Raw genomic sequence first — 11,214 nt, 5'->3', positions numbered from 1 at the left:
AAACACACAGTGTACAGTATTTGTAACTAAACCTATTTTTATATAACAATATTTGTACTCTATTTTTTAAGGTGTCATTATGGTTGGGCAGGGTTTTGGAGAAATGGGGGTTTGACAAAAGGAAATGATTAAAACTCCCTAACAAAACATCCCCTCCACAGTTAAGCAGTATGGTGTTGCTCCTTTGAGACTCTGAACATAGAGTCAATTGAAGACTAATAGGTCTGCTGGACACTCCTATCTGACATCAACTCAGATTTCAGCTGCAGCCAGTTCTTATTAAATAATTAAATCTATTTAGCAACATAAACAGAATTGGTTGAAGAAGCAATATGTCCTGGTGGCCAGAGAGGGGACCTAAAGGGGAAGGTGAATGTGAGTGTTGGTTTAAAAGTGACCCATCTGGGGCAAAGAGAATTGTTTTCTAGACAGTTGCCTTTAAATTGTTTCTGGGTTTTTTTTTGAGAAGGGCACAAACTCTGGTACAGTAGGACCTATAGGTATGTATTTGAAGTGGTTTTGAACACCTGTAGTCACAAGTGTTCTAATACTGTGAAATTTTAGAAGAAAACCACCCAGCCCAGCAGCCTTTGTGTCAGATGAAAGGTCATCTTCACACAGCCTTTGCATTTGAAAGCTTCCACATTCTCCTGAATGCAGCCATGACATTTGCCAATACACTTGTCTTTTTAAAAAATATGAATAAGAAAGGAGTGGGAAAGACCAGAGCTAGTCAGCAAGCTCCTTGTGTTCTGTACAGGCCTTCTGAAATTCCTGCATCACAATCCCACCTAATTTGGAGCCTGTCCTTCTCAGTCTGCTGGGATCCTGCTGGCAGAAATCACTCGGTTTTTGCTAAAGGCCACCAAATGTTCATCAGCAGTTCGATGCTTTCCCCAGGGATGGAACCTTTTCAGCCTTGCACTGAACAGATCCCACATTAGCAGACCAGGGCAATTTGCCCATCCATTGAAAAGCTGAATGTTTTAAAAGGGCAAGAGTGTCCATCTCCTGCTTCCCCTCAGAACGAGGGAAAAACAAACGCCTGTTCTGGCTGCCTCCCTATCTGAGCGAACAGAGTCAGCTCCACCGATGCCATTTTACCTGTTGTGATTAGATAAAGGATAAAGCTAGCAGTACAGATGGCACAACATATGACTGGAACCTGCCAGCATGCTTACATAAACAAAAAGTTGGTCTATTCTGCCTTCCCTCCTGTAATGCTGAGACAACATAATTGATTTGAGCAAGCAGTTGGTGAGCACTGCGCTGGTGGGAGAGCACGGGGAAGGGCCGTGTGCTGCTGTGTCGGGCAAGGGCGCTCTCAGAGGAAGTGTCTCACACACAGACGTTTCTATTCCGTGTAAATGTTGGAGCAGTTGAAGGGGATTAACGCTGATGACTTCCTGTCCCTGCTGCCATTTAGCACATTAGTGCTTTCACAGGGCATTAGTGGCACAGTCTCAGGCAATGGAGAAGTACCAAGTCACTCTGTGAGGTAGCAGGACACTTGTTTTTGCAGAAATGAAAAGTAAAACTTTGCCCAAGCTGTGTCCCTGAAGGCATGGAGGCCATGGAGGGTTGTGCTACCAGGACCTGGTGTTCACTGGCCTCTCCAGTGACCCCATATTAGTCCACAAAGGAATAGTTCTCTTGCTCTTCAGAGGAGTAGCTATATTGGAGTAGATCCTAAATAGGCAGGGCAGATTCTGAGAGATACTTTCCAAGGTTTTGGTGTAAAATTAGTCTGCTGAAACCTGAAGGTTGTTGCAGTTTCCTGTATGTCTTTGAGCCATAAGATTCAATCTTGTTCTCGTGGTATCCTGCAGTTTTTATTCAATATTCTCTCTGCATTCTCTCCCCAGTGTCACAGCTGAGTAAAAGTTAGTGTTCTGAAGATTTGCTGCTCCCCTTTGGCCTGATCTGGCTCTGTGACATAGAAAACCTGTTTGATTTTTCCTTCCCCACCAATCCAGCAGATTTCAGTCCCTGTTTGTTCAGTGTGTGAGAAGGCCTGAATGTTGAGGGATTGTTGTGGGGTTTTTCTGTATGTTTGATGAAGGACACAAGATGCCATGAATTCAAGACATGAGGGGATAAGAAAGGTTGGGGGCCACTGTAAAAAAGCAAGGTGGTGTTTTCAAGGGGTCCAAGAAATGACTGGAGTGTATCTGTTAAATCCCCTAGCTAAAGAAAAGAAAGCATATGATAATATGGCAACCTTCAGTTCTCATCAAAGATGAAAAATTTTTCAGCAAAGGTGAAAACTGGATGTGAGAAAAAAATGTCATTACTGAATTTTGACCAGTATGAATATTCTCAGAGTAGCCTTCTTCTGCAGCATAACATCAAATGGAGCAGACAGCCTCTGAGTGTCTTTGGCCCTGCTCCAGCTGGGAGGGAGATGTGTGTTTAATGTATCTCTGAATCAGCTGCTGCAGGAGATGTTCCTCTCCTGGGTCAGAGTCATTCCACAGCTCATGCCATGATACAGCAAAGAGTGCTCTCCTCCAAGCACTGTGCTGGAAATCCAGTTTGGTAAATGGAAAACTTTCCTCTGGATTGTGGCTTCAGACCCAATTACTCTGATCTGTCCCCAAAATCTTCAAGGCACTTTGTTTTCAGAAGCATTTTGCCCTTCCCTGTTTGCTCAGGTGGCTCTGCCAGCACACACAGCTCTGAGCATGGCTGCTCCTCTGCCCCTGCAGCCTGGGAGAAGTGGAGGTTCAGGCACTGAACCAACACAGCAATAAACTGTAATTGTTTAGTGCACCTTGCCTTCTGATACAATTTAAATCCCTTCTATCAAATGCAAATTCCTTGCTTCCTGAGTGGAGCTTTAAATAGCATTTTCTGTGCTCATTCCTTATCTTTTGCCATCCACAAAGTTCTAGTGACAGTGGGATGGCTTAATTCCACCCCCATCATTTTAGCTCTTAAAGGAAAGCTGCCTACTCAAATCTGGCAATAATGGGCCAGATTAGGAGTGAATTAGTGCTTTCTGTAGTCTGTGTCTCTCCCTTGCCTTTCCCAAGTTATTATAACCCACGAGTATTCTCACCAAAAGCTGTTCAGCATCCAGTGATGCTTGCAGGATGCAATCAGTGCAATATTTTAATCACTTTCATTTCAGTGAGTCAGACTCTGCTTCCTACTTGCTCCCTTCCCTCTCCCCTGTGAATAACTTGGTACAGTTCAGGATCTTGGGCTGGCTTTACACAAACTGCCTGCCTGTGTTCAGTAGAAATGCAAATCCTTGGCTGGGGAGTAGCTGCTTTGGCAATCACTCAGTCACTGACCTGATGTGAATTAAAGGCAAAAATGTCAAACTCTAATGATTTGCCTTATCTAAGTTTTTGACTGAGAGGAAGAGAAGCTTAAATTGCTCCACTGAGGATAAGAAGCATAGGGATGGCTGGAGTAATGGGAACAGGTAGGAGCAGCTTTGTAAGATAGATGGGGAACAGTGTTTATGCTCCAAAGCTGAGCACCTTGGGAAGTGATGAGGGCTGTTCTTCAGACTCTGCATCACATGCTTGAATTTTACTATTACTTCAGAGGCTGCCAAAATTGTCAGGAGAGAAAGAAATCTACCTGGAGTTGTTGGGAATCTATTTTTGGGATAAAATAACAGAACATTTAGCTTGGCTCAGTATTAAATAGTCTTTTTCAAACTCCTTCTCATTGTTACCTCAGCTGTAAAATGGGGAGTTTGTGCTCTGTTGAAGCTTAATTAAATGACTGTGAACTGCTTTGGGATCCTGAGGTGAATGTTAAAGAAATTATCTTATGGAAGCCTGGCTGAAAAGTCCCATCTTATCTCCAGGTTACTAAAAAGGCTATATTTTAATTTTCCCAGGTTTATTATGTTTTAATCAGACAATTATTAAACAAATCTTAATCAGATTTAATACATTTCTATCTTGATCAGAGAGGGCTAGAAAAGATAATGAGCTGCTTTACTACATGTGCTCTTAGGAGCTAATCTTTGCAGTTGGTATCTTGCTCAGCTGCTCTCTCCTGCATGATCCGGGTTCATATCCTGACACTGATTGCTCTTATGATATCTTTTTTTCTTATTTTTAATATTATTTTTTCATCCTGATGTCTTAGTGCTGCTTGATCTGTGTACTAACCAGCACTGTTCACATCTCTCACATCATTCGTCCTCATCCTCTCCCCAGGAACAAAGGGTGCAATGTGACAGTGGAAAATTTTGTGTGGTGTGCCATGGGTTTGTCAGAGAAAGTTGAAAGGAATCTCTGCCTTCCCACTCCATGTGCAAGGAATAACTTGGTACATAATTCTGCTCTTCCCAATTTTTAAGCTTGAAATGTTTTCTGAGACACTGAACTATGCAACAAAATTCTCAGCCTTTTAGCAGCGGTCTCTTGCTGTATAAATCTGGTAATGTGGAATCTCTGGGTCATAGGAAAGGCCACGGTGTTAATTACTTCAGTGGTCATGGAGTGATCATTATCAGGATGCTGAAAATTTCTCATGAGATTTGTTTAGTAATCAAGGAATTTGAGGAAACTTTCAAATCAATGAAATTGAGCCTCTTGGTTCCAGTGAGAACACTTGAAGCTAAGAGAGAACAGCACTTCTAGGGCTGATCTTGATGAGCTGCCTCCCTGACAGAATGGGTGTCTGCCTTAGGTGATGTCTCTGGGAGCAGCAGAGCATTGGTCTTTGCCCATTTCCTTTCAGTTCCAACAAATGCAGCAGCGTTGTGGGAAGTGATTGAAACCCCCAATATTCCTGTTGCCATTGCACAGGAACTATTAAGCACAAGCCCCCTTGATTACTGTTGGTTTCTGCTGCTTTCCCCACAGAATTCAAAACATCATCAACCAAAGCCCTTGAAAGATGTGGTTGTAGCTCCTTTTATCAGTGTTGGCTTGCCAAAGGCATGGAGTTTGTTCCCAGTTTGTCTTTGTGAGAAATTCTCTGAAGTGTGGTGATAATTTGTCTGGATGGCAACATAAAGGAACTGTAATCTTTCTCTTTGCTTGATCTATGTGGAGATTGTGCTTTTTCTTCATGGGTATTTCCCTTCAATTCTGGGTGATTGCCTCTGGCCCAGCAGAGAACTCCCTGCAGCCTGAGCTGTGGGAATCTGAACCACCTTCTCACCTCCTTGGGGAAAGGAGTTTGGTGCTGCAAAACAACATCCCTCCTGGTTCATAAGGATTTACTGATCCTCAGGAGACAGCACAAAAATTCTGTTCCATGGCCAGGCCTTTGCATAACCCTGTGGAGCTGATGGCATGGAATGAAGAGAGCTTCACACAGAGCGGGGTGGGAGGCTGGGAGCGTGGAGAGTTTGATGCCTGGCATGCCATGAATTATGCATTTCTATACCATGAATTATCAGTGTAGGAAATAACCTGTGCAACTCCTGGGTAACAAAAGCACCATTTACATCACTGAGTGGTGGTGAATTCTAATGCTTGTATTTGTATTGTTCCCTGACTGTAGCTGTAGGAACTGTTTCATTCAGTATTCCAGTAGTAAACACTTGCTAAAAGGTTGCTTTCCCTGCCTGCCTTGTTTTCACCACAGTCATCTAATGTTTACATACATTTTAGCCTCTGTGCCATTTTTGAAGGCTTTATTTGTCTCATTTATGTTTCTGGTTTGGATAATACTTAAATATGAAATCCATCTGGGAAACATATTGTATATTCACGTCGAGGGGTAAAACCAGTTTTTAATTAAAATTTTATACAGCACTTGTATTTCACTTTGTCCTGTTTTATTATGAAACACTTCAATCTTCTTCCTAAAACACATATGTCTTGTGCGTTTCAAGATGTTCCTTGTTGCTCATGCAGAACCAGTTTGGGAGCTCTGTCAGCACAGTGCCATATGTTCTGGGCTTCATTTAGCTTCTCTGCCGCTTGTGGAGGCAGCAGATTGGATGGAATGCAGCTCAGCTCGGCTCCATTCTTCTCTTTGTAAACTTGTCAAGAGATAAAAAAAGCAGGGAGAAGGAAAACACTGAATAATACTCGAGTGAGTTGAATTATCAATAAGTTACGGGAATGTGGCCAATCAAAATTGAGGTTTCTCAGTGTTTGAGGATTTTCCTTAATTGCGGCTTTTGCAGAGCCTATAAATTGATGCATCCCTGGTGCTACCCAGTCTTACACCCAAAACAAGTGCTGAAGATTGAGATATAACCCAAGTCATTTGGAAATTACAAGCATGAAGTGCTCGATTTTGCATTGATCCGCTGGTTTAAATTAAAAAAAAAAAAGTGAGTAGATTTCACAGAATATTCTGAGCTGGAAGGGACCCACGAGAACCATCGAGGCCAACTCTGAAGTGCGTGGCTCCTACAGGGATCAAACCCTGCCCTCAATGTTGTTTGCACCAAGCTCTGACCCCTGGAGTGGGAGCAGGTGGATATGTGCAGGGATCCTGCTCCTCTTTGGTGTCTTCTGGCTCTGAGGAGGATAATGCTCCACTCCTTAAATGCCTGGTACTGAAAAGAGGAAGCTCAAGAGTGATGGTGACCTTCTGCTAAAAAAAAAACACCCAAAAAAATCAAAAAAGGTCATTTTTCTTACCAACCCATTCCTGTTTCTTCTCTGTCTCCCATCATCTTGAGCTTGAACCAGTGGGTGCCACCAGCCTTTAATCCATGGCTGGCGTGTGGGCACAGCCCAACTGGTCACTGGTGGTATCCAGGGATTCCAGGCACTGCTCTGCTCTGCCCAGAGATTTCAGGACCACCACAGCAGCTTTGACAGAGGACCAGGGTATTTCTGTGATTCTCTAACTAGTAACTAGCTTAAAAAGAAAACAGAACCCAAAAGAATAAGAAACTGGCAAAAAAGGAATCTGTATTAGTCTGCTTCCCCTGTGCTGAGGTGTGAGACCAGAAGAGAAGACCATGAGCAGCTGCTTGATGTGGCTGTGGAGGAGTGGGGAGGGAAACTTCTGTAGTCCTGACCCGAGGTCGAGGTCAGTCAGAAATCACTAGCTGGAGTGACATGAGTGTGAACCTGGTTGAAATGACAGGCAGCTCAGCCCCTGGGACTCTATTTACATATGTTTAAAACAAACAAAAGAAAGCTGCCTTTGTTCCCCAGGAAAATCTATTTACTTGGCATTCAACTCGTGTATAAGCTGGAACTTCTTTCACAGAAGTAGAAACAAAGCGACTGACATTTCTGCTTTGATGTGAGGCTGCAGCTAAGATTTGATTTTGAAATATGAAAGTAAACTGGAACTACCTCCAATTTAAAGGTGGATTTTTAATGACCTTAAAAGTTTTGAGTAGTTTTTTTTCCACTTCCCTTAGGGACCAGAAAAAATTATAACAGTAATCTTACTTATAGCTGTAAGTCTACAGAGACAGTGGCTGTAGGTTAATGAAAAATTGACACTGCTACTTGCTCTGCTTCCAGCAGAATATTTTTTTCTTCTAACTGAACTATTGCACTGTGTGAGCTGGTTGTGAGTCTCACATATTTAACTGGATGCTGCTTTTGTGGAAGCCACAGGAGCAAGTAACAGAACAGCATTTCTGTTTGGAACATGTGTGGCAGTAATTATGGGGTTCTTAAAATGGTTACCCTGGTCCTTCCCACAGAAATAAAGAAATAATAAAATAAAGAAAGAAAAAAATAAAGAAATAAAGAATTGCTTGCTGGCTTAGTCTGAACCAGAGTGGCAGAGGAACCATTCCTGATGATCTCCATCCCAGCGCCCGATCCTGTCACAGTCCAGCAGAGAAACCCCAGAGCAGGAGCTGGGCATTGCGTGTGCAGATGCTCCTGTTTTGCACACACATGTGCACTGTTCCACACTGCTCCTGTGGCACAGGGACTCCTCGGGGAACACCCTGTGGCTCACAGAGATCTGCTCAAATGCCCTCTCCAGGAGCCTTTCTGCAGTGTCTTTGGGGACAGCTTGTTCCTGGGAATCAGAGATGGCACCAACTCGGCAGCTCTGGCTGACTTTGCTTCAGGGTCTGACAACTTAATAACTGTTTGTTGTCCTTGGCATGGTGGTGCCATCTGGCCCTGCTTGGCCAGCAGGGCTGTGATCCTGCACTGCCTGGAATTTCAGCTCCTGCTGCTGAGATCTTGGGCTGTGCTGGAATGGCAGCAGTGGCAGCTCGGTGCCAGCCTGTGGCAGATGGAACGCGCTTCAATCACCCCTGTGAGCTGTGGTGGAGATGGACACACAGAGCTGTTGGAGCTGCCTTCGAGACAGCTCGGGGAAGGCATGAAGGTGGCTTCAGGTGTGATACAGGATCCCAAGGCAGGAATTAAAGAGCCATGGGATGTCTACAGGCCTCCCTGCTCCCCTTGAAGGATTCTAGACCTGTACCAGTAAAAGTAGGAAGAGGATTTTGATAGGTGTATATTTATTATTATTGTTGTTGTTGTTGTTATTATTTTCATTTTGTTATTTTACTCAAGTTAGAAGAGCGTGCAGAAGAAAGGCAACTAAACCACGTAAATTTAGTGAGTTTGTTTCTTTTCCTCCTGGGGACCAAAAATACAGAAGGGTGCTGGCACTCAGCACAGACGTGCCCTCCTCTCCCTCAGAGCCCCACAAGCTTTACCCTGGTGGAGTTCCCTTCTGTAGGAACACAGGGAGGGCAGTGCTCCCCGCAGCAGTGAGAGCTGTGATCCTGTTAGATCCCCCTTAACTGACAAGCAGGGACCTCCAGCTGCAATTCCCCTGGGCAGGTGCCCGTCTGTGCGTGGCAGCAGGGCTGTGGGTGCCTCTCCCTCCTTGTCCCAGAACTCTAGTGTGAGGAACCAGAGAACACACAGTGCCCTGTTTGCTTACCCTCCACCCTGCTAAAATGCCTGTGGTTTGATTCCTTTCCTTTGTAATAAACTGTGCCCACCACAGCGTATATTCTTTTAAATAACATTTTAAAATATTTTCCGGTAAATTAAAGTGATGACATGTTTGTAGGGCTCATTGTTAATTTCATTTCCTTTGGCTCAGCCAGCCAGATAAAATGCAATGTTATTAATCTTTGTTTAAAAGAAGATCCTTTGCCGAACAGTAATAAATGATCTTGATAGATTTGTCAGGAAAATGAATGATAATCATTTGCAGATAGACACAAGCCTAGTATGGAAGATTAATAAGAAAATATGTATTGGCATCATTAATAACATCTGCTGCCAATGCACTTGGATATTGGTTACAGCCTGAGAGAGATGTGTTCTTGTTAGGACACCACAACTCATCCCCTGCTGCCACAGCCAGGCTGCACAGTGCTCCTGTTCAGCTGGGGTTTCATTTTTTGATTTATTTGGTTTTAATTTTTTTTTCAACTAATTACACTGTTTTCCTAGGAAACAAGCAAAGGTCAAGATGTTTTGAGACAGCTTTGCTTTATTTCAATAAAACCTGTCAGACTCCCCCTCCCCAATCATTCTTTTCTCTTTTGTTTCACTTCAGTGCATCAAAGCAGAGTAGTGAAATCAAATAAGTTTCCCACTGAAATGTGTTCCTCCTGAGGGTGCACAGCTGGCTGCATCTGGCAGTGTGGGTGTCTCCATTCCTCAGGGCCAAGCTCAGAGATGCAGTCACAGCTCTCAAAGTGCATTACTTTGTTTAACCAACATCAACATCATCATTTTAAAGGAAAAGTTACCTTCAAGGATCCGTGGGGTGAGATGGGGAGGGGAAAAACTCATCACATAACCAAAGATAAAAATATTTTGTCATTAAAAAAAGGCTTAGCAAAATTCAGTTCTACTTTCTGCAAAACTGAATTTTTCTTGGGGAAAAAAAATAATCTCAGACATTTGAAAAACCGCCCCAATTTCCTCATCCTGCTCTGTGTTGCAGTCCCCATGGATGTGTGGTCCAAAAAAGCTAATAAACCCATTGAGCTGAGAGCTGCTGAGGGTCTCTGTGGCCCAGGGTGAGGAGGTGAGAGCCCTGGTATTTCTAAATGCACTAAAAATGTACCTGTTTTTATTAGACATTTGCCAGCTATTAATCACTGCTGGTAACTTGATTTTCTCCAAATATTTTGAGGCACCCTCTGATCTGGGCATCTCCTGCCTGAAACTGAATAGTGGAAAGGCAAGACAAGCTCTGTGTCATGTGCCTCTTCCTGTGGAGATGGAGGGGCAGCTCATGGGGCTGAGAGCTCCCTTCTTCAAAAGAAATCTACTTTTTCCTCTTAGAATGAGCAAATGCTTAAACTAACCTGCATGAGGCCAGCACAAACCCATCCTGCTCCATCCAAACTGGGGGTAAGCAAAGGAATCATGGCCCAACCTTCCCATGCCTGGTGGAAACAGAGCCTTGTTTCTTCCCTCCTTGCTGACTCATGACTCATTTTCTTCATCTTCATGGTGCTGTGCTTCTTCTGTGTGCCCTCACCTCCCCACACAGCCTACAGTCACTTGGACCTGCCCTTTGGATGCAGGGTCACATCCCTGTGGGCATTTTCAGCCTTCTCCAGGCACAGATGTTAACAGTGGGTGTTGCTGTCTCTTCGTGGTTTCAAAGATTTTGGCTGTGCCACCTTTTGTGATGGCCCTGAGGTGGGTCTGAGGAGCTTGAACTTGCTCAAAAAAGCAAGATCCTGAGCCAGGCCCCAAGGAAGGATTTTTCTTTTCCCTGCCACAGCCAGGCCACTGTGGTCCCAGGGAGCCCTTTGTGTGTCAGAGCAGGACAGGTCACCACCACAACCCACAGGCAGGACTGGCTTGGTTACCGAGGCACCTTTATTGCTGGAAATGCTGTTAAGGGGCAGCATTGGTCCCGTGAGCAAACAGGATCAGGCTGGTGTAAGCCCAGCCCTCGTGCAGCAGAGGGGGCAGGATGGGGGGCTCGGGGAGCAGGAAGAAGCCCCCTGTCCCCACAAGGGGTGGGGTGGGAAGGGTCCCACAAAGGTGGCTGGGGAGGCTGTGGGAGGAAAGGCTGTCACTGATGAGTTAATCCCTCTGATCCCATCTGAATTTTGGCCATATAAAAAACCACAGATCGTGTTTAAGTCTCCTTCCCACTGCCAGTGTAAACCAGAACTCCTTCCCCAAAGCACAGCAGTACAAAGTCAGCCCTGAGATAGGCCCCAGCCATGCCACAGCTGGGCTTTCCGAAGCCTTTGCTCCTTGCTGCGCTCAGCTCTGCACCCTTAAACCTGACCCCACACATCCCCTGCATCCCAAATGTGGCCAGTGCCGAGTCTTCATCACCCCTCATGGAGAAACTGAG

This window comes from Coloeus monedula (genome assembly GCF_965178545.1).
Source record: "Coloeus monedula genome assembly, chromosome: 9".
In the NCBI taxonomy this organism is placed as follows: Eukaryota; Metazoa; Chordata; class Aves; order Passeriformes; family Corvidae; genus Coloeus; species Coloeus monedula.
The sequence above is the reverse complement of the archived record's forward strand: the minus strand, read 5'-3'. Positions refer to the sequence as shown.